Consider the following 23,573-nt stretch of genomic DNA (forward strand, 5'->3'; position numbering starts at 1 on the left):
GTGACCAGCTAGACCAAATTTGTCATAGTCTTAGCTGCATTCTACAATGCGTGAATGGATAGCTATGCCTGTGACAGATGCCCACCGAAGTGGTGCGTTTATATATACCTTACGCTCAGATGGAGCTTATCTTTGATGTCACTATGTCATCCAATCTTCTGTGAGGAAGAAAAAGCCAGCTACATTTGTAGCCTTTTCTAGGCGCTATGGACTGGCTACCCTTAAGCCAACCAAGTACAGAAGACTGGTTTGTCCTAGAACATCTTCTAGGTGGGACAGACAGGCTTCCATAGAAACTAAGCTAATGGGATTCTGTAAGCGCAATTGACTGGTTACCTTTATAGTCTTACAAAATATCTTCCACGTGCTACAAACGCTAACCAAAGCAGTCTAATAAGCACGATATCAAGGAAAGCTGCATGTAACCAATGTGCATTACCATTGCTAATTTAAGCAGTTATAAGTGCAATGGTGTGTTACCAACATATAACTTTGAGTATAATGGGCGGGCTAAACATTGTAAATGAGTTTGTTCTAGGTGTACCATATGTCTGAGAAGGGCAAGGAGGCCATTTCAGAGGGAAGCTCCTGCAGAGGAAAGAGATCTACCCCCTACTCTCTGCTTGGAGAACCATTTGACCTGCAGAGAGTTAGAGCTAGAGGACCGAAGGACTCTACCAGGGTGGTATTTAGGGAGGGAAAGTTGGATGTAGCGCGGTCCCAGGCCCCAGAAAGCCTTGTGGATGATGCAGAGGGTCTTCAATTGGATCCTTGGAGCCATCAGGAGCCAGTTGAGAAATTTTAGGGCTGGAGAGAGGTGGTCCCTGGGCTTGAGGCCAAGGATAGGTCTTGCAGCACTGTTCTGAATTAGTTGGAGAGGGCGAGAGAGCAAAGGGAAAGATTGAGGAAGATGCTTTTGCAATAGTCCAGCCTGGAGAGAACCAGAGCCCTGGAGACATTGAGTTTCTGGAGGAAGGTGAGGAAAGGGAGAATGCCTCTGATGAGGTAGAGCTGAAAGTGAGTCTTCTTGGCAAGGTCCATAATATGAGGTGAGAAGGAGAGGAGTCGAAGATGACTACATGGTTTTTTGCCTCACAAGAGGGTGAAGGAAGGGTGCCAAGGGAGGATGGACAAAGATTAGTGGGGAAAGACGGGGCAGCAGTACCAATGAGAAGGATCCTTGTCTTACTGGCATTGAGACAGAGATAATTAGCAGCGCACCATGCCTGAATAGCAGTCAGAGAGGAAATAGGAGAGGTAGAGGAGGGTAGCTTAAAGAAAAGCTGTGTGTCATCGGCGTAACACTGGAAATGAGGAGAGAAGGTGGAGATCAAGTGGGTAAGGTAAATGTTGAAAAGCCACGGCGAGAGGATAGAGCCCTGAGAGATGCCACAGGCAAAGTGTGAGCTAGAGGAAAGGAAAGGGCCTATATGAACCTGGGGGGGTCGATTAGAGAGAAAAGAGGTCCAGCAAGCCAGGCCCCGGTCCGTGATACCCCGAGTATCGCAGAGACAATTTAAGAGGGTGGCATGATTGACAGTGTCGAAAGCAGAGGACAGTTCCAGGAGGATGAGAACAAAAGGAGACAGGAGTCGAGGTTAGCAAGCAAGTCCTCATGGGTCTTCAGGAGAGCAGTTTTGGCGCCTCTGGCTTCTCTGAAGCCTGACTGGTGGTCATGGAGGCAAAACAGCTTCAGTATGGTGGGTTAGTTGGGAGATGGCGAAATTCTCCAAGATTTTGCCCAAGAAGGTGGGTATCCCTGCTAGCAATCCAAGGTGTTCAACCTGCAGACTGGGTGGTTATCTGAGCTTGAAAACTGCTCTCAAAGCGCAAGTCATTATGCATGATGCTAATTCCCGGTACTAAGTAAAAAGATAGTTTTCACGAGCCCGAATTCAAAGAAGATCAATTCAGAAAGACTGCTCTGTGACCACTAAATTGAACTCTCATGCCCCTGCCAGATACAGGCACGGGAGAACAGATAAGTGTTGCCGTGTGTGTCTGCATGTGTTTGTGTGTGCGTGTATGTGTGTTGCTTGGTGCATGTTTGTGTTTTTGGGAATGGGATGTCAGGAGTGGGGAGGGAGGCTGCATTGGGTAAGGAAGGGAAGCTTGGGGGTGGAAACCCCCGATTTAGAAGTCATCCAGGCAGAGATGATGGGGGTGGGGGCAAGGCAAGGGGATCTTTTCGTTTTTTGCAGGCTGCCTAAAATCGGCAGAAAAAAATCAATCTTTTTGTTAGGTCGACCTGCAAAAAGTGAAAATTTGACATAGAACCTTATTATCGCGTTATCCAATTCACAAAATATCCTTCTTGTAAATGTATGTAGCCGCCTTTACGTAAAAACATCATGCAAACTATGTTCCACCTAGAATCTATGGTCACTGACCAATCTCTTATGAACAACAATTGTGACCTAGTTCTGAGTGTGGGAGATTTTAATCTTGAGCCACATAGTGAGCTGGCAGATTTCCATAAAGAAGATCAGTTTTGGGATATCCCACCCCTCCAGTATAAGAAGTTAAAGCGGCATTACAAGCATTCCCTGGAAACTGCTAAGGTTCTTTTCAGAATGGGCTTCAGGGCATGCAATGGTCGATTTGCATTTGCAGGAGATCGACCATCATCCCACGTGTTTAAAAAAAAAAACACAACCCTCAGCAATATCAATTATATTTTTATAGCTTTACCTAATTGGAAGCTAATCAATAATTAGTACACCCACTGCAGGTGCAGAAGCTCCCACTATCCAGTCTGTATCGAAATAGCTATCAAGGGCGATAAAAACAAAAGGGAATCCCCCAACAATGGCCAAATGCCAACTATCACGAACAACAGGAGGCTGAAGTGGGAAAGGTTAGAACTGGATCTTATTATCCTGCTGTTTTTGTCAGAAATATTCCTCCGAAGTGATCTTTTCTCAAAGCAGTGCAAGCACCTTGAACCTATAGGAAATAAAGTAGACTGTAACAGGGATTCTCTGAATTCATCTCACTGCACCGTGTAAAAAACATGGTAACCGAGGGGATAAAGTAAAGGAGCAAGAGGTGTTTGAGCGGAAGGGCAGAATTAAAAAGGCAGAATTATTGACAGCACTAAAATCGAAGAAATGTCATGGCCAGGGATCTATTACACGTATTAGATGTGAATTCAAAGAAATGATCGAACACAAGACAGAGACTAAAATATTTGATAAATTGGAGAAGATCAACGAAACAACAGAATTGAAGGATCAAAAAGCCTTCTGGCAAATCGCTTACGTAGGGGTTAAAGAGGAGGGTAATCCATTTGAAGTAGCGATTCCTGAGCACTCATGGCTTACCCATTTCTCTGGCTTATTTAAAGAAGATTGATTAAAATGGGAAGCACACCACTAGACAAGGCTGTGTTCTTCAATTATTTTGGCTTTTGGATAAGCCGGGAGGTGGTCTAGAAAAATTGAGAAAGCTGGCCTTACACTTGCCAAACGCGGTATGGCTGTATTAAACTTTGCAAGGAAATTTGGTAATAACGAAGCGATGCCAGTGCTGGAGGTTTTGGGGGGCAGCTATTTATGGCGCGGAATTGTGGGGTCAAAGAAATCTTGCAAGCTTGCCCACTACAGAAAACCTCTGCCTCAAAACAACACGAATGTTTCCAAAAAGTGCCCCAAACCAGCTCATTTACCTTGAACTAGGTCTGACACCAATAAGACGTTGCTGTATTGGGCCAAGTGTTAGTCAAACAGTGAGTTTAACTGCTATAGGGAGGACTCATCAGACTTAAAGGGCCGCAAAGAGGCATCGAAGCTCCCATGGCTCGTACACATTGAGGTATTGCTATGCCAGCTACACTTAGACCACTTCTGGGAGAACCCAACTTTGTTGCAACCCAATAGTAAGGAGTTAATAAAGGATGTGTACAGAGACTGGGCCCAATCTGGAAGGGTGACAAGCTATCTGGTATTGGCCACAGGCTGCAACTATCTGAAGGGAAAATCCATCCTCATGTGAATGCAAGACCTGTTTAATGACTATTAAATCATCGTTGCAGCACACATTGTACATTAACAATATGATTCATTATTCTCCGATTGTCCCCTCAAACTAACCTGTGGTTTAAGATGGGGTCTGACTGTTGCCCCTTCTGTGAAGGTACATAGGCATCTATACAGAATTTTCTGGCTATATTCCAACATTGGCCAGAGCAGTTTCAAACACTTCCTGGTGAAAGGTCACTGGCTGATGCAGTAGCCTTGTGTAAGAACAGTTCATATCAGGCTGTGGTATTTGCCACATTACATTACTGAGCAAAGGCTTGGACAAGAAGGAATGTGACATTATCTCTATTAGCTTGAAAGTTTTGGAGGGTTTTTATAGACAATCATACGGCCCAGCTACAATTCTGCACAGGGGAAAAAAACATGGGGGCAGAGCCTCAAAAATGAAGGCAAATGAAAAACACAGCAGGGGCTATTTTTAAAAATGTGCATTGGTGTTAGAAATGTGCACGTCACCAATCAGCACTGGCGCTACAATCAGCCTATTCTGAGTTGTTCTGACTTGCCACAGTGTGTGTGAGAACCAACTCATTTTGAAGTTTGCCCCTCAATTGTTAGCATCGCCTTTACTAAGCCTGGTATTATCGGGATTGTGATTAGAACTAAAATGATTGATTTAGTTTCTTGCCTTGACAAAGCCCAGATGGGCGAGACTCGTGGCCATGCAGTTGGCATTCTTTTCTTTTCGGTCAATTAGGGCAGTTGTGTGGTAATTATGAATGACTTTACAATTGATGTGTAAATCACTTCAGTCACTTACTAACACTCTCACCTATGAGGGTCTTAGTGCCTATATTAATTGGCACAACTGTTACTAGTTTATGATGCTAATAAACTTGTAAACTTTTTCTCAAGACAATTGAATTTTGTGCCTGGAGCGCCTGCCTGTGGGTGAATTGTTGCCCATACGTTCTCAAAGGTGACCCACTCCTGTCTGGAGGGGGTTGGGTGGCAGCGCAAAAAAAAAGCTGCTGAGCCCCCACGCATACATTAGTATCCGAAACGTACTTACGGTACTAATGTGCTAAAGGGCCTGTCACTGAAATGCTGAAAAAATGCAATGCACATCTGCATAGGCCAGTTCCAAACAGGCGCTGGAGAATGTCTTTGTTTTCTGTGCATTTTAAAGCAGACCCAATTTATTAAATCCGTCATGCTTTTGAAAAAGTGCAGAAATGCCAGCTGATTTGTGCAAATATGCAAAGAGGATAAAAGAGCTTTCTGAATAGGGTGCATTCATTCATTCATTCATTTTATTTTTGCATTTGTTAAGCGCTCTAAACCCGGACGCATCAAGGCGCTGGTTACATACAGTACACTAAACAGGAATAAGACAAAATAATGGTAGCGTCAGTTTCATTTAGACAAGGGCAAGTTGGTTGTGAAGAGTAAGGTCTTCAGTTGTTTCCGGAACACCCAGTAGGAGTGTTCAGTTCTGAGTGACAGTGGTAAGGAGTTCCAAGTCTTAGAAACTATAACCTGGAAGCTGGCGCCTCCTGCTGTCTGGCGTCAGAATCGAGCAATGGTGAGCCGGTTAGAGTACAAGGCACGTGTTGGTCTAGCTGATTGGACTTAACAGTTTTTGTGAAAGGTACAGAGGCACCCTATTGGAAAGGCATTTGTGTGTGATTGCTAGCATTTTAAAAGTAACATACTCTCGGATCGGTAGCCAGTGTGCACTTCTGGCTGTAGAGATATGGTCGAGATTCGGTCGGTTGCGTGCTGCTTTGAGGGCATTGTTTTGGATGATTTGGAGTTTGCTTATGTTGCGTAAGGAGGTATTTGGCCCACTATCGCCACATAGCCTTTAGACGCAAATGGTATGCTCATTCCACCGTCACAACTACATACTGAAGCTATCTGATTTAGTATAAATGGGACAATGTTAAAAGTGTTAATGTTAGAGTGTGTGTTGTGAAAAATTAAATGAGTGCAAAGCTTAGTGTGCCTAATGCACTTAGTTATACATGCACACATCCCATGTATCACAGACCTATTTGTCAAATATGCAGATCTGCAGTCATTCTTATGTTCCCAACATGCTCTTTGATTTTATGCAGAGCAGGCTTGCACCACTCAATAGGGTTAACTGTCCGCTTCCCCTTTTTCAAAGGGGTATTTCTAAAGAGTGCTAAAGGATTGCACCAGACTGCCTACCTTCAAATAGTGAAGGTTTATCAGAAAATAATGCACATGGTTATTCTAGGGTTTGCTAACGTGCTTTGCTCAGTAAGGCAACTCTGACATTCTTATTATGGCTAAAATATACAAGGGCAGTGATCATTAGAAATAAGCATTGCATTTTGTTTTAAGACGAACCATTTACAATTTTTGTACAATCAGTTTTTTGTTTTATATGTTTGCTTTTGCAAAATAACATCCAAGTCCACGCTCAAGATATTTCTTTCCTTGGTTCAGATGCTGTCAGCAACAACTGGGGTGGCTCTAGCAAACGTGTACCTGACTAAATGACTCTCACTCACTTTACTGTGTAGCCAAGCTTCGAATATCCTTGTAACCTGTGGGCCCTGATACCCTCGGGTCTGGTGCGCAATACAAATAAACAAACAAATATAGAAAGAGACAAAGAGAGGGTGAGGTTGGCGAATGATACGCTGGGTACGGCTAGTTTACTCTCAACTTAATATGTTGTCCAAAATTAGTTGTTTATTCTGTTCTGTTTCAAAGGTGTCAATAAAAACTGCAGTGTATTAATGAAACAAAATTGAGTGTGCAGCTTAATACACGTATACTTCATTTCAAAATTAAACAAGGCATGCACTTTCGAGGATGTGCAAACATTTCATATGCGTACAGCTCAGGTTTTAGAAAGAGCACCAGCATTGTATCGTGCACAAAGGCTACAAACAGCACACACGCAGGCAGCCTGGTTTCCATGTATAAGTGTTTCTTCTCCAGGGACCTTACCTAGATCAACAGCAATTAGTTGATGCACACTGATTTGACCCTCTGGGAATACTGGCTACACCACAACACAACGCTCAACGCCTTTGTTAAATGCTCCATTGTTATAAGGTTTGGTGTGGGGTTGGGGAAGAATAATCCCTCCCTCGTTCACTCGGAGTTGACACTCTTCTATGTAGTCTTAAGCGACGCCGCTTGATGGCAAGAGAGAAAGCATTGATCAGGGGCCCTGTGGCTAGGAAGGTTGATGCTGCGCTGATGAACCATGCCAGCGCTCACCCTTGCCTGACGTCCAGCACATAGGCCTCCTGCACGACACAGTCCCTTTTAGATGGCATTCAGGATCTCCACTCTTAGGGGGTCAGTAGTACTTTTGCAGTGTGGGGAAAGTGCTGGTTAAAGTGCTGGTAATCCCGTTACCAGCACTTTTCCTGCCCTGAAAAAGTACAGGTTTGCCGGTGGGGATCACTGATTTACCTCCGGCCAAGAGCTGGAGGTAAGTCAGTGACCTCCACTGGCAAATAATGCCAGTATTACCAGCACTGGTGTTACCAGTGACGGTAATACCAGCAATCCCCTCCATGGAGTCCTATGGTACTCCATGGAATGGGGATTTCCGCCCTATCCGCCGCCTTAATATCCCGCAAATACTGGGCGGTGGAATCAAGAGCAGGACTCCATATTCATAAACAAAATCTACTCTCTCATCCAAAACTGGATGGCAACAAATAGTCTATGCCTCAATGGTGAAACGACTGAGATCCTTATTGTAGGTTCCCCTGCCCGTCTAAAAAGGTTACACCAGGACTATACCTCTATTGTCATAGATGGCACTCCCATTCCCATCTCTAACAAGTCAAAACTCTAGGTGTATACTTAGTCTCACTATGAGCAAACACATCAACTCACTCTCCTCATCTACAGCCTACACTGCTAAACTCATCGCCCTTAGTCGACAATTTCTCACCCCACACAACTGCACCACCCTAGCAAGAGCCCTCATTCTGTCTAAATTAGACTACTGTAATATTCACTTGTAAGGCACTTCAAAGAAAAATCTACCCAAACTGAAACTACTGCAAAACAAAGCATTAAGAGCAGCTCTCGGAATCCAAAAAAAAGAGACCACACATCACAGACAAGGAGAGAGGTACACTGATTGCCCATACAAGCCAGAATACTACAAAAAAAACACTAACACCCATAAATGCATTACCCAAAATGCCCCTATCTATCTCAATCAATATCTCATTCGCAAAACGTCAACTAGATACCTCAGATCTAACCCCAGCACTCGCTTACTTATCCCCTGTTTCAAGACTTCAAGAAAAGGTGGCTCCAGTTTCCCTGTAGCAGCTCCTAGACTCTGGAACTCACTCCCCTCAAACATAAGCAACGAACCTTCTCACACGCACTTTAAGAAACGACTAAAAACATGGCTTTTTATGAAATTCTAATCTGCTTGATTTTAACCACATGTCCTGATGCCTGTTTTACAACCATATGTTGTTTGAATAACTGTTCCACTGTCAATCGATAATGTATTGTAACAATTATGTGAAATGTTCTCTCACCTGACAACTTGCTCCCTGTAACCAGAAAACTTTTACTGTAACCTACGGTGCGACACCCCCGGGTTTGGGCGTATAATCAAATGCAATAAATGAAATCAAATAAAAAATAAAATAATTTGTAGGTCAGTTTGCCGGTATCCCACTGGAATTACCTGCAGGAAACCAGCAGACCTGGGATGACCCCCTTAGTTGCAAGAGGGATATGAACCCACCACCCTGCTTTACTGCTCTGACTATAGGGACTGGGTTACTAATGCTGCTCAGCATTCCTTTCTAAGGTTCCAGGCTGCTCAGGAACCAACTGGATGATATAGATCATAAAGTTTTCAAGGAGGAGAAGCCTGCTAGCACCAAAACCCGGCCCTTTCTGCACAGAAAATCTAGTACACAACCAACTGGGTCCTCACTCACCTCGTTCCGGACCAATGAGAAGCCAGTTTTCCTCCTCCTGGCATGTTCTGCTACAGATGTATAGAGGTGGACTTGCCAACACGTCCACTGTACCTATGGCCAGTTCATCCACTAAGCAGCAGAGGTCATGACTGGGCCGGGTTATCCCAAGAAGACCAGGTGGGAGGCAGACTAAGCCATTTCTTGAAGAATGGTGTATATATCTATTTAGGACCCATGGGCATTCAAAATACACAGAGAGGTACTGGATCAAATTCTCATCCCTCCCTCCCTGCAGTTGTACACAGAAGGCTATGTGGTCCAAGATCCAGACAGAAAGTTGACCCAATGAGAAAGCCTCAGCGATCTTCAAAGAAAAGGTGCCATCACTCAGGGCCCTCGACAGCAAAAAGGTACGGTCTGATATTCCATCATATTCCTGGGGCCCAAATGAAAGTGAACCTTTGCCCTTGTGCTAGACTGAAAGACCTTGCACACATGTCTCTCGAAGGACAAGTATAAAGTGGAGACCCTCCAGACGTGCATTCCCTTGATTTCAAAGGGAGACTGGCTGTCCATGCTGAGCCTACATGTAGCCAAGGGGAAATGAGACTACAGGTTCCTCTGCTTCGCAGTGCGATCCCTACATTTCCAGTCTCTCGTCCTCCCCTTCAGCCTCAGATCAGCCCCGAGGGTATTCACCAAGACTCTGATGCTCTAGTGGCTCACTTCCTTCATTGCCGCCTTCCTGCACCTGGAGGACTGGCTGATCCAATGCACCTCCCAACACACTATAGGAGATCGTGCATTTGTGTATTGTATTTATTTAAGAACAGGGTGTCATTTCCAAAAGAAATGACGTAGAAAGTAGCGAATAACAGAGAGGAAAGGCAGTCCTAGAATAAGGTTCCTTAACATATGTATTGGAGGACGTGTACCAGGTGAAGGGGTTAGACTAGGAACATCAACCAGAGAGGGGGAGTAGATGACATAACCTCATTTTCTAACACTGGGAGCTTGATAACAGGTTTTACATATTTACAAATTACAAAGAGTGGTCCTGAGGGCAGGTGTGTCCTAGACGTGCAATTTGAAAATGAAACGCAGTTTTCTCCTCAAACATCTGCTTCCCACGCTGGCATATTCATCAGCGCCCACACCCACGCATTCATCCTTTGAGTCTTAGGCAACCTGACAGAAGGAATGGCATAACAGTGGTTGCAGGTTTAGGGCCTGATGGCCTTGTGTGGACCAGACTCCATCTAGGCCCCCTATTAGCCCGCCTTAGCAGATATTGGTTTTCACAAGGTCAGGAAACAAAGGCTTGCTGTAATACCTCAGGCAGTGAAAAATCTCCTTCTATGGTGGATGATTCTGGATAACCTTTCCTCCTGGCGGAGGAAAGAGCTCTATCGCGGGGGGCACTTATGAAAGACATGACCACATATGGACAATGGACTACCCAGGAACCACTGAGGTCCTCCAGCTGGAGACAATGTGTTCCCACTTTACTGCATGCACCTAGAAAAAGCCTAATATGTCCATATTCCTGGTGAGCAGTGCAGGGGTCACAACATAGAGACAGATAGAAACGTTGGGTGTTGTGTCTTTCTTTTTTAAAATGTATTTATTTATTTATTCCTAAAGCACCAAAGCCCACGGGCATCAGGGCGCTGACATAGACACAAAGGTACAAAAATAATAACAAGAGAGGCATCGATCTCAAAAGGTCAATTTAAATCAAATGGCACATTTAACAGAAGAGGTACGTTTTTAATGTTTTCTTGAAACAATTCCAGTCAGAGATCCCTCTGACGGATGAAGGTAGAGAATTCCAGGATGTTGGTGCTTTGTTCCGAAAAGATCCTCCTAGTCTAGCTCTGTTGGATCTTATTCCTTGTAATAGGTTTAGATCAGATGATCAAAGGGCTTTGGCGTGGCGGTATGGTATGATGGTATTTTCTAAGTACTTTGAGACTTTTCCGTGCAGAGAGCAGTGTATTATTGAGCCCATTCTGAAGTTGATAGGTTGTTGTATCGGCAGCCAGTGTAGGTCTTTCGTGACGTTGGTAATGTGAGATCTCCGAGAGGCGTTCATAGCGATGCGGATGGCATCATTTTGAATAAGCTTGTGATACCTCTGGCTCTCCTCGTGTGCCACTCTTCCTTTGCTCTCTCTTCCATGGTGCCCCCTAGAATTGTGAGGTCACTGGGTCCTAGAGACAAAAATGGAAACGCTGTAAGTGTCTGTTGGAGGAAGCGGTTAGAGAGGCTCCCTTCCTCTCTGTTTGTGGGGTTCGGGTTCTTGTGTGAGGTCTTCAACTTGATTAAACACTCTACTTGCTGAACCTAAGCTGTCTCTGGAGTCATTTAATTGGCTGCAGGGCCCTTGACATTAGAGATTCCATTTTCCCTGTGACCGTGGGCAGAGAAACATCTGTTTTCATTATCAACAACATGCATCAGAGGGGCGGAAAACATTCATGTAGACACCCACCGCTGTACTTTTCCAGCCCCCTGTGATACAACACGACACCCGGAAGTGTTCAACCACTTGACAATAGTTTTTAACTTGCACTTGATAGATCTTTGTTCATCGCCCCTCCACATGAAGAACCTCTTTACCCAATTCTGCATGAGTTACCCTCATGCAGTCCAGGAACCTGGGACATGGGGCCTTTGGTATAACATGGCTTAAGACATTTCTCTATGTCTTCACTCCAAATCCCCTGCAAACAAGGGTCTTGCGAAATAGCAGTGACAGTCCTCCCCATGTCCTCCTGGTTGCTGATGGGTCAGGAGGACATGATTCACCTACTTGTTCAATTGGCAGTGAACCAACCCCACTCCCTTCCCAGATTCCCGCCACTGGTTGTAGGGCGTGGGGCTTCCTAGCCAAGCAAATGATAACATTAGGCAATATGGCTCTTGAGAGGGAGGGTCTATAGAGATGTAATTATTACCATTCAAGACTCTAGAAGACCACATACCTTGAAAGGCACTGGGGCTTGTTTGTGTCATAGAGTCCCACAAAAGATTCCACTGAGTGGAACTTAAGATCCTAGCCATTGCACAGTTCCCACAGGAGGATTTCCATTTGGGTCTGACTCACTCTTGACTGAGGGCCCTGTGGGCTGCCATCAGGGCATTTCAGGAACTCTGGGTTGAGGATTCGGGTGATCCTGTGATCAAATCTCTGATTCAGTGGCAAAGGTCAATAATTACTGACCCAACACTCACACTGTGTTCAGTGGAGAAAATCTTCCAACAGTAATTATTGAAAGATTAATGTGTATTCTTTTTTGTAAACACATTGTATTCTCAATGGATCTACTTATACCCCATTATGTGGATCATTAAATGTGTTGGGGTAAATGCCCCTTTTTCAAATGCACTACAACACAAGAAACAAAGATCATTTATTATGAACCTTAAGGAAAATTCTCAAAGTGCTTCAATGTATAACCCCACTTCTATTCGGGACACCTTATAGGAGTTCCCCTTTGGTGCTCCTGGCATTGCCCTTGCTGCCCCAGCCTGTGTGAGGGACAGAAGGCAGTCAGGGCTCTCACGTGCTGTGTGATTATCTCTGAAGCATGAGGCTGTCTTTTCACCCCGGTCTCCAAAAGCTCAAAAGCTAAACCTCACTGCCAGGCGCGCACACTTATAAAGTGTGTGATGTATTACTTTACTACACTAGGCTTCCTCTTAGTGTTGTTCATTACACAGTTCCTTAAATCCTACATGTATCCCACTGCTACATATCTGAGGAACATTTCCATGTTGACTTTTTTCTTGATTTCGTTCTGACAGAGACCGGCCCAAGATCACTGTGAGGCACCCCCTTTTCACTTCTAATAAAAGCTGTTACCAACAACGCATAGATCAGGACACTAACCTGCAGGACTTGCAGGTGATTTAGCCCACCATCTCACTAAGATTTGCTTACAACGCCACCTTTATACCTTATGGGTGACCTTAACTTCTAGGTTGAGGCACCAGCCTGCCCACAAGTCCAATACTTATTAGAGAACCTAAATACACTCCAACTAATTAATGCACCTACGCATTTGAAGGGTCACACATTGGATGTCATCTGTTTCAGAGGTGATATGATTAGCATTGAAGACCCTTCCTACATTTTTTAGTCTGATCGCAACTAGTCCCTTTTCCTTTGCAATTCCCTAGTTCCAAATCTCAGAAATCCTCCTCTTTTCCTGGGAGAGATTTGTGATTTTTTAACTTTGAATCAATCCCCTGTCTTCAGGCTAGGATTCTTCTGTCCGGGTGTGAGTTGGCCAAGTTAACTCTTGGCCTGAATATTGCTTTGACACCTTGGTCCTGCCGAAGACTTTCAAATGCTCAGTCAAGAAATCTAAAGATAGTCGCATGGTCCTGCATGCACTATAATCGCCTATAGCAACACGACTTCTCTCAGGAGCAGGATAAATGTCCATGAGGGTGTTTATTGTGAATGTCTCTGCCATGGGATAGCCCAATGTCCTATATGATTATGGACACATCATACCTTTTTGTGCTTAGTAGACAACTCACTGCACCTCAGATTGCTGTTTTGACTTTGTTTCTTTTCTTTTTCTCTTTATGCACAAAGTTTCATAAAAAAAGAATTATAAAAAAAAGAAATCAATAAATTAACTGTTCACAATATGTCACAACAGAAACCAAAACAACCAAATGCTAACCCGAGAATGGGCTGCATCTCCTCTGAAAACATTATCTTTTCAGCACGTATATTATATTACAAACATTTGATTACTACAACAACCTTGTAACATTTCAAGATTATTCTGGAAAAACATACTCCTCAAGTCATGATTATGGTAATTCCCTGCTTCTTCATCCCAATCGGCACTCATTTTCTCTAATAATATCCAGTTTCTTTAAGATGGAATCCACTCTCAAATTTGCCAAAATGTAATTTCCTAAATTAGCAGCAGTCTCAATGCTAGACAGAGAACTTTCAGCATGAAAGTAGTACTGAAGAGGCAGAAGGAGGAGTAGCACGAGGAGCTAGAGAAGGTGAGAGTGGAAGGGGCTCTGAGTTCAGGAGCACCACCTAAGGGAGAGAAAGAGGCACCTCGCACTAGACAATAACACGAAAGTTCTATTAAAGATAAGATCAGTTAGGGAAGGAGAGATTGAGAAAGACCGATAGACAGGTAGCAAGAGAAGAAATGATCCAGCAGGCAACACTCGTCAGGACCAGAAGGTAATTTGTAACCTGGAAGAATAAACTGCAATTGAGTGAAGATGGGCAAAAAATGTGAATCTAAACAGATAATATCAACAAAAGTAGGAAACTTACATAGATCATTGACATAAATAGGTTGTTAGAGCATTGCGAACTGTCTGGGGACAGAATAACGAAACGGGGATAGGAAGGTTTTTGCCAGATCATGGAGGCGAGGGGAAAGGAATCAAGGGACTGCGCAGGTTAACCCAACTATGCATCGTTAGCTGTCTCTGCGGACTGTGACCACTGACCCATTTGCTCAAGGAACTTTGTGCTAGAATCAGTTGTGGGGAACAGGATCTTGGAAAGCCTTCAACTAGCTTCGACTTAAAAGGCGATTTTGTCAACCTTAAGTCCACAACACCGGAGAAGAGGAGGTGAAGCAACCTCCAGCGAACTGTATGGGCTAAAACATTTGCTCCAGAGTCCTAAAGGCCTAGCTACTCATATTCAGAAGAAGAGAGATATTTGGGAGAGAACAATCCTGATGGATCTTTCTTTTGCAAAGAGTCCAGTTTTGCATTTTAGTTGGCCCCTTCATATACACCGTCCCTGAATAAAGTGATAGAATGATAGTATTCGGTCTTGGCATCCTTCTTGATCTCAGGTGTCTCCAGAGGCAAAAGCAAAATGAAGTATCACACCACGAAAACCCCAAACCATCTCTGACATCATGAATAGTGGCTTGCATCGGAAGCTTGCAACACTCGTTTGTCCCAGTTCATCCTATGTGCTGCCATGTTGATTGAAGCAATTTCAGGACATCTTCTTCATGTACAGGAACATATCTTCGTGGAATAAGGAGCCAAGAGGTTTATTTAGATTATATGCAATACCTTTGTCAGCCTGCTTCTCTATGAGGAGACAGATCAGGGGTTCTATTGGTAGGGCAAATAACAAGGGTGAGAGCAATAACCACTGACATGTCCCCCTAGATAACCTGATTGTTAGTGCTGAATATATATGACTATACCTGGAACCGTTTAAGTCAGATTGTAGTGCGTAATAGAAAGTTCTCCGGGTAGTTCATCTAGACCCTGAATGAGGGAACGTGCTTCCATACGTACATACATATGTAAAGCAGTGAGCTGAAGTGACGCCATCTTTTCATGTTTTTATTACAGGCCACTCCCTGCACAGCTTGCAACTCTTGTTTGTGAGAAAGCTTTAGCCCCCACCTGTGAGTGAAGGGCCACTGTAACACTGATCAAAGAGAGCTATACATCAGGAGAAGGGGGGTGAGCGAGCAAGTCTGAGCTTGTAAAACCATTTCAGTTGAACTGAAGGACTATTTCAACACAACACTACATAACAAGCATTGGTAAAGCCAATAGTTTTGGCGTTTACGCCTGTTCTTTGCATTTTGTATTTATAGGCACTAGGGTCCATGGAGGAGCATGCAACGTTTCAAAGGAGGATGTGATAAGGGGTGCGGGTGTGCAAGAGAATGAGAAGGAAAGAGAATAGAGCAGGGGGGACACACAGGGAAGGAGCTGGGACACAGGGGACAGGTGGGGAGATGGAGAGGTTGTCCGCGAGGGCCTTAGTGAGGGCGAGCGGAAGAGTGTCTTCTCTGTGCAAGTACAAACTGACAAGGTTGTGGAGCCTGTGGCCCAAGGGGTGGTAGAGGTTCCTAAGGAGAGGAATGCAGGGGTACAGTGAAGGACAAGAGGATGCCCTATATGGGCATTACAAAGCCGCTGGGTGCGCATTTGATGGGGCCGACAAAGGAAAAAATATGGGCAGGCAGGTTTGTGGATGTTTGTAAACTCTTGCACAGGGAGGTGAGAGCGAAAGAAGGGTGCAAGGAGGATGAGCGGGAGTTGGCCGCAAGACCAATGGTGCCAGCGACAATTGACAACTGAACATCAGCATTTATTATATATGCAAGTGTTTATTGCGATACATTTCCTGAGAGGTGTGTAGCGTTACTGAAATACATGGATGTAATAAGGAAAGTGTTTCCGAGTTTTGGGGGATTTGCATGGGTGAGATACGATGAAGAATTTAGGGCAAGGATGGCTGAGGACAGCCAAGCGGTATGGGGAGAGATTGACATGGACCTATGGCTGCAATAGATGGCGCCTATGCGTCCAGCACCAATGCTGCATACAACAAGTGGTTTACCTGTGCCTTACCGGCCCTTTCATGGTCGCCCCGCCTCAGAGGGGCGGAGGGAAGAGGCAGGGGTCAGCCAACAGCACCATACTGGGCATTCAATAAAGAAAGCTGCACTAGAACGGTGTGCAAATTTAGGCACAAGTGTAGCCGATGCGCCGGACGGCATCCGGTAACACAATGTTTTCAAACAGGTGACGGGGGGGGGGCATGGGGCAGGGCGAAAGGTTGCGGGGAAAGGCCTATAACCCAGTTAAAGTTGTGTTTCTGGAAGAGTGGCTCAGTTTACCCGCGCAGGGAAGGGGTCAAGTTTTGGAGGAAAGGTTTTTGTGTAGGATTTTAGGTTGGGTTATCAGGGTCCAAGGATGTGGCAGTGGCCGAACATTTTTAAGTCTGCGTAGGAGAATTTGGAAGTGGGGAGAGTGAGGCTGCACAGGGAGGTGGAAGTGGGGAGAAGGTAGGGCCGTTTACCGATCTGTCGGGAGACTTGGTGGTGTCCCCTCTGGGGGTCATGCCTAAGAAGGCTGCAGGAGAATTCAAACTAATTGACCAGTTGTCATGGCCGGAGGGCATGCCAGTGAAGGATTTTATTTCGCTGGAAGGCTGCAGGTGTCCTATGCCAGTGTAGACAGGCAGTGGGTTAGTGAGGAAGGAAGGTTGTGGGGCATTCTTGGCCAAGTGCAAGATCAAGGCAGCGTTTTGTTTGCTACCGGTGCATTCAGAAGATTCTGGCGGCCGAGGGTGCAGTTCGAAAGCCAAATTTATGTTGACAAAGCGTTGTTTTATGGCCTGTGCAATTTCATGTGCATTGTTTTGAGCGTTTTAGCTCTTTTTGCAGTGTTTTTTTTAACTTATATGTCGGGTTGTAAAGGAGCATTGCATTATTTGGATGATTTTCCTTTCAACAGAAATGTCAGAGGATGCTGGAGGTTTTAAGACATTGATGCAGGAAATGGGAGTACCATCGGTGAAGGATAAAACTGAAGGGCCGGCGGTGGTGTTGACCTTTATGGGGATAGAGTTGGATTTGGTTGCCATGACCTCACGCTTGCCGCACAACAAGGTGAGCAGGTTAGTAGGGTTGTTTGAGGTGATAGCGGTTCTGAAATTGACACTGGTGGACATGCAGGTTAGTGGGGCAGCTCAATTTTGTGGGTCGGATAGTGGCCTTGGGTCGCACTTTTGTAGAAACATGGTGCCGTCTATGGCAGGGGCTAAGTACCCACATCACAGGGTAACGTTGTCAGAAGTGGTGGGGGACGATTGCAGGCTTTCGCTACAATTGCTGGAAGAATTTACTGGAGGGTAATAAGGGGCAATAGCAGAGGATTCTGCGCTCGGGTAAAAGAGCAGAAGAAGAGCGGCACACAAGGGGATATTTGGGCAGTGATGCTATGTGAAGTGGCAAGCTGTGGGGATTGAACTACATGGGAGTGCATGGTTGGCCCTGGCGCAGTGTGGTGGAACAGCAATGAGAAGGAACTGCATGGACAGGGGTACACGTTTCGCCCCTGGTACAGTGGTGTGGAACAACGATGAGAGGGAACTGCATGGACAGGGGTGCACGGATGGCCCCTGTTGCAGTGGTGGGAACAGCGATGATATGGAACATTTGCAAGGGTGAACATCGGGGCGCAATGGTCTAGAGGACGGGTTGTGTGTCACAGGGGGCAGTGCATAGTGGGAATTAAATGGTACGGCCAGGAGACACGTGTATGGCAACTGGGAAAGAGGGGGACAGCATGTGAAGAGATTAGGAGAGAGTAAGGGATGAGGTGGTGGATGTTATGCTGGGGGTTATGGACAAGGGTTGGCCCTGGGCAACGATAGCGGGGAAATTGGTGGGCATTGCTTTTACGTGTAATGGTTTGGGGCTTTAGGCCCATGCCACGGTAAAATGGCACATACGATGCTGGAAGGATGGGCAAAGGAAAAAGGATGGGTAGGAGTAAGCAGGAGACCTGTTTCAGCGGCCCGGTTATTGAAGTTGTGTAGGATCTTGGGTTGGGGGTGTGCTGGTCATCAGGGCTGGACTGCCATACCGGGACACCGGGACATCCCCCGGTAGGCCTCTGGACTAGGGCCTCTTTCTTTGGTGAGGAAGGATATGTGCGTTGCGTGCATCCTCTTGGGTGGTTTTGCAAGAATTGGCTGCAGCCACCGATGGCATGCAGACGCTGCCTGCGCATTTTCTTTCCCCCAGGCCTGGGCATGGGCAGCTAGGCTGCGCGCATGCACATGAGGGCCTGGGTTGGCACTGGGGAACGCACGTGCCCTGCACACACATTAATGCAGGTCAGGTATAGGGCAGGCTGCAGCACAGCAGGTGTTTTAGATTCAGACCAGGCTCCAAATTACTGTCATCGGAAGGCCTGGTGCACGTCACAGGGCACCATGGCCACCAAAGTGACAACCAAGTGGCAAGCAGTCCTGTGCTCTTGAGATTAGCCATGTATCTCCAGTACGAAAGGTAAGTAGGTCCACCATTCCAGCCCACTACTTGCGCCAAGCTTATAGCTAACGGCACAGGCCTGAGACAGGGCACATGCCAGCTTTCCTCCTGCCACTCTGGCTCTGCATTGTACTCAAGCAGCCCCCACCTCTCCGCCCCCCCCCGCACCCCTCCTTGCAAAGCCCTTTAGAGCACCATCAAGCTGTGCAAGTTAAACGATTGCTGCTGAGATCTGTTTCCGGTTTGTAAAAGGCAGGTTCAAATCACAGCAAGGATGACTTTCCGCCGTCGTAATAACTGTGTATCTAACTGTGTATGAACATTTTCTATTCAAAGTACTTTGGTGAAAGCCCCGTATAAACAACAGACTATTTATTTTTATATCTAAAACCAACAAGAGACCCGCTCCATACCACCTAGGATGTTTCCGATAGCTCCCTATGAGGCCTGCCCAGGCCTTCCAAGGATGAAAGGCTAACTCGGCTCATTCATTAGTGGAACACGAGAACTGGCATGCAACGAGATAACTGCAGTAGGTGCTTTCGTTATCTGAGCTATCATGCCAGAAAAAGGTATTTGTTACTACCCGTTGACTATACGAGGTGGTAAATGTATTTCAGGGGCGGTGTCAAGGCCTCAGCACTGAGCTATTTACACGTGCACGCTGCAAGTCTTTATAGAGGATCATATGGGGGCGCAATGAACGTCGGAACGAACCTGAATTATTTGTGATGGAGGGGATGTTGGGTGCTTCTGGGTAGAGGTGGTAAGGGGTTGTGTCCAGCTAGCTACCACGGCGAGAAACATGTAGGGGAAGAGATGGTTTGTTTTTCTAGCATGAAAAGGGGTCAGTGGTGATGGCAGCTAAAGTTCTGGGGGTCAGGAGAAGTGCTCTATTGGCGTTGGTAGGAGAGAGCTAAAGAGTTCGGAACTCATTCTTTTAAGATGGGGGCAGCATCGGAAGGTAGTAGAAGGGGTCTATCTGAGGAGAAGGTCAAGAGTCTGGGGGGATTGAAATAGGGAAAATACAAGGGGTACATCAGAGAGCTGGGGAATGGGCTGGTTAGGATAGGCTAGAGATTGGGGGTCGGGGGTAAGGTAGTTGGTGGACAGAAAACTCATAACAAATTTTCTTTTTCAGATGTGGCACAAAGGAGTGGTGAGTTGCTGCAGATACGGATATGTGGACACTCTAGTGAAATTGACAGGGAAAGAAGCAGCAAAAAAAGAATTCTGGACACAATTGGGATGTAGCCATAACATTGCTTTAGTGAGATGGTCAGTGGCGGGGGGGGGTTAGGTGGGACTAACTGCTGCCTATGCTAGCGGGTTGTGGGAGCGTCATGGGGTTCTGGCGTCAATAATTCTGCATGCAAGGGAGAATGATCTAGTTAAGGATACAAGGGTGTCACTGCTAAAAAGATCAAAAGGGACCTGAGTTGGTTAAGGGAGATATGGGCCAAGGTGGGGCTGGTCTGGACTAAGTTATTGCCAAGAGGATTATGGGGGGTCAGTGAATGAAGGTGCAGTAGAAAGGATTACGACAAGATTAACGGGGATGGAGAAGTTTTGCGGAACCTGGGGGTGAGAATGTTGGTGCACCAGGAAATCATTTACAAGGATTTTTCATTGTTTCGACAGGACGGGGTGCATTTGTCGTTAGTGGGGAGCATGTATTACTTTGGGGATATTAGATGGGTGTTGGAGGATATCGTAAGGAATTGGAGGTAGAGGAGGAGTGGGGTAAGGAGGAGGTGGGGCAGAAAGAACACCTCAGGGGAGGGTTTTCCTGGTTCCCGGGGACATGCTCCTTTGGAGGAGGGGTGGGGAAAGCACAATGGGGTACAAGCGCGGTATAGGAGGGGGGTGCTGTTTGCATGAACGGGCTGTACAAAGAGGGGGAAGAGGTATTGAAGAAGTAGGGGCGTGGCTTCGGGAGAAGATGGGAGAAAGCGCGATGAAGGTTGAGAGGAATTTAAGGGGAGGGGAGGGAGCAAGGGACAGGAAGGGAGGAATGTAAGTTGTTTAATTATTTATTTGTTGGGAAATCGAAATTGTTTATTTATTTATTTGTTTGGCAATCGTTAAAATGGATATGTTAGTCTGTAAGGCCAGGGAGCCAGGTTAGCAGCTTTTGTGAACTGTGGCCTGTCACATTAAAGCAACCTTTTCCACTTAAAAGCGAGTATGGGTAATTTTGTGCAGTAAGGCCAAAAGGGCTACAAATAAATCTATGAGTAGCATGTCCTCATTAAATCCAATAGATCATAGCTCACTATTACATTTATGTTACTTTCTGCAAAATGAGGCTATTCACCAAACGAATATGTGCATGATGTTGAATTCTGCTAATAATGGCTTGGAGGCAGAACAGGCGTTGTCTGCATTGCCAGCAGAGATTTTGAGCACAACACCAGACCTCTTTGGAGTATCTGAGGCGGATGTAAATAGAAACTTGACTGGTGGATAATTTGGTTAATCGTAAGGATGTGAACTTTTCCTTGAAAATATGACTCAAGCTATGTAGTGAAATACATGATGAGGTCCAACGACACAAGCATTTTGGAAGGTCTGGAGAAGGGCTCAATCACTGCAATCCATCAAAAAAACTGTATTTGATGTGAATAATGACCATCTAGGGAGAGATCCCCCACCTCTCTTGGGCCTTTTTATCTGGCAGAATGGTTCACTCATATACAGATGCGCTGGAATCTACGAAGGTGAGGATGCGACAGGAGGAGCAAACAAGTCGACTGCGCTGATCGAGGTATACGAGTCCTTCATTTCGTCGGAAAGATCGGCGTAAGCTAAATAGAGCGAACAAGCACAAGGTGAACAAAAGTAATCATTCTCAGGGAAGGGAATGCAGCTGTAAAGACAATGCGCTGTCAGCCGGCGACCTCACAAAACTGCAAACTCTTTCTAAAAAAGGCATGCAAAAGAGCCAAGAGCAAGGTAAAAAGGGGAGTTAAGATCCCTGGGAACTTGACAAGTTGGCTGCTTAGACCAAATTAAATCTCTAGAGAAGGGCAGCAGAGCCTCATGCTTACTCTTCATTAATGGATGAGAATGACAAGGATGTCTTGGCAAGCCCTTTATGTCTAGGGTCTCCAGAAGATGTGGCTGTAGATCATAAAACACATCAATTAGTAGGGTAGGGCCTTCTCGAAGGAAGCAAGGGAGGAATGTATAACTCCCCAAGAAGGGAGACCTATGCTATGGATTTTAAAAATTAGTAGCCTTTTTGCAGAAGAAGATAAGGTTCCTTTGAATTGGGCCCGCCTCTTGCAATTAGTGGAATACATTGCTAAACTAAGAGTTCTAGCGAGGAGAGACTTTGAATATGTTGAACAGCTGGATAATACTCTAAATATACAAATGAAGTATTTAAAACTATAAAGAAGCACACATGTTCTCTTCTAAAGTTGACCTATGATATCGATCAGCTTGGACAGAAGGCCCTGGGGAGGACTGAAATCTGCCCTAAAACTGACACCATGTTAAACATGTTAAAGATTACGACCTATTCGGGAGGGCATTCTGTTGCTATTTCAGGTTCACAGTTAAGTGTGGAAGTAGATAAAAGGGCTGAGGAAGAGAATCAATGGGCCTGGGTAACTACATTCCTCCTAACACTCCCGGACAAGCAGGCCATGCAATATCTTAATTAAATCTTGTAATACGGGAGGCTACTCTCACCTCTTGAAAGGGAAAGATGGTTCAAGCTGTTTATTAGATACAGCAGATATTATTAAACTGCAGAAGACCTGGCTCACCGTCGATATTGTGATTGATGGGTATCTGGGATACCACAAGCGAGCTAGAAAAAGGGCCCTGAGGTGTCCAATGGATGGCTTACTTACAGTGTGCTGTACTAACAGTAAATATGAAGTGGTGTCCATCGGTGAACGGGATCCTAATGTATTGATTGTTCTAATTGAATTTTATGCAAATACAAGATTGCTAGCACCGAACATGTATGATCCCCCGGTGGGGGTGGGGGGAGAGGCTCTATGACAGAGCGCACCCAGACATATGTGTATGAAGTAATCACCTCCAGGATGCCTAGTAACCTGGATGAGTTGATTATTATTGGGGGTATTTAAATGTTCGGTGTGCTGAATATTTAGGTCTGGAGTTGAAAAGTGCGATGCAGCACAAAAATAGTAAGAGAAATGGTGTTGTAATACTCAGGGTCATCGCTGGACGGAATTTCCTTTGGACCTGGACATGATTAAGTTAAAAGGCCGCTTGGAGGGAGACAATCTGGCCTCTACTACATGGGGAATGGGAAAAAAAGACATTGATATTAGACTATTTGTATATGAGTGAATTAGATATGGAGAGAGCAGTATCTTTGAATGTGGATTTTAACACGTTTAGCGACCATGCCATCTTATCATTAATTTTAAGGGTGGGCCGTGATTGTCTTAAAAATAAGAAAGTATGGGAGGCTGAAAGGAATCCATGGAACAATTGATTAGGATGGACAGAGTGTAAGTTGGACACAATGGCCAAATATGATATTGAGTATGATAATAGCTATATATACTCACTTAAAACTCTTTTGCCAAATCAAATAGTTCTTGGGTGACAGTTGACTTCCACATTTCTCCTAATAGGCAATTGTAAGATGTGTAAAGCAAATCCAAATAAAATCAGGACTTATGATAAAGAAAATGTGAGTAGAAAGAGGCATCTCAGACAAGCAATAAGGAAAATTAGAGTGACTTAAAAGGATCCAGGGATGTTTATGCCACTCATTAAGAAAGTAAAACATTGGGCACAATAACTGGGTCAAGAGGTTCAGATTCTCACTA

At 45.2% G+C, this 23,573-nt stretch overlaps 1 protein-coding gene across 1 annotated transcript in view; it reads right to left on the reverse strand.

Moving 5' to 3' along the window:
- LOC138492611 (solute carrier family 2, facilitated glucose transporter member 11-like) overlaps nt 1-23,573 on the reverse strand; it is a 419,436-nt gene that overhangs the window by 17,136 nt on the left and 378,727 nt on the right. The window lies entirely within an intron of this gene.

This window comes from Ambystoma mexicanum, chromosome 10 (assembly GCF_040938575.1).
Source record: "Ambystoma mexicanum isolate Mex_15411 chromosome 10, UKY_AmexF1_1, whole genome shotgun sequence".
Lineage (NCBI taxonomy): Eukaryota > Metazoa > Chordata > Amphibia > Caudata > Ambystomatidae > Ambystoma > Ambystoma mexicanum.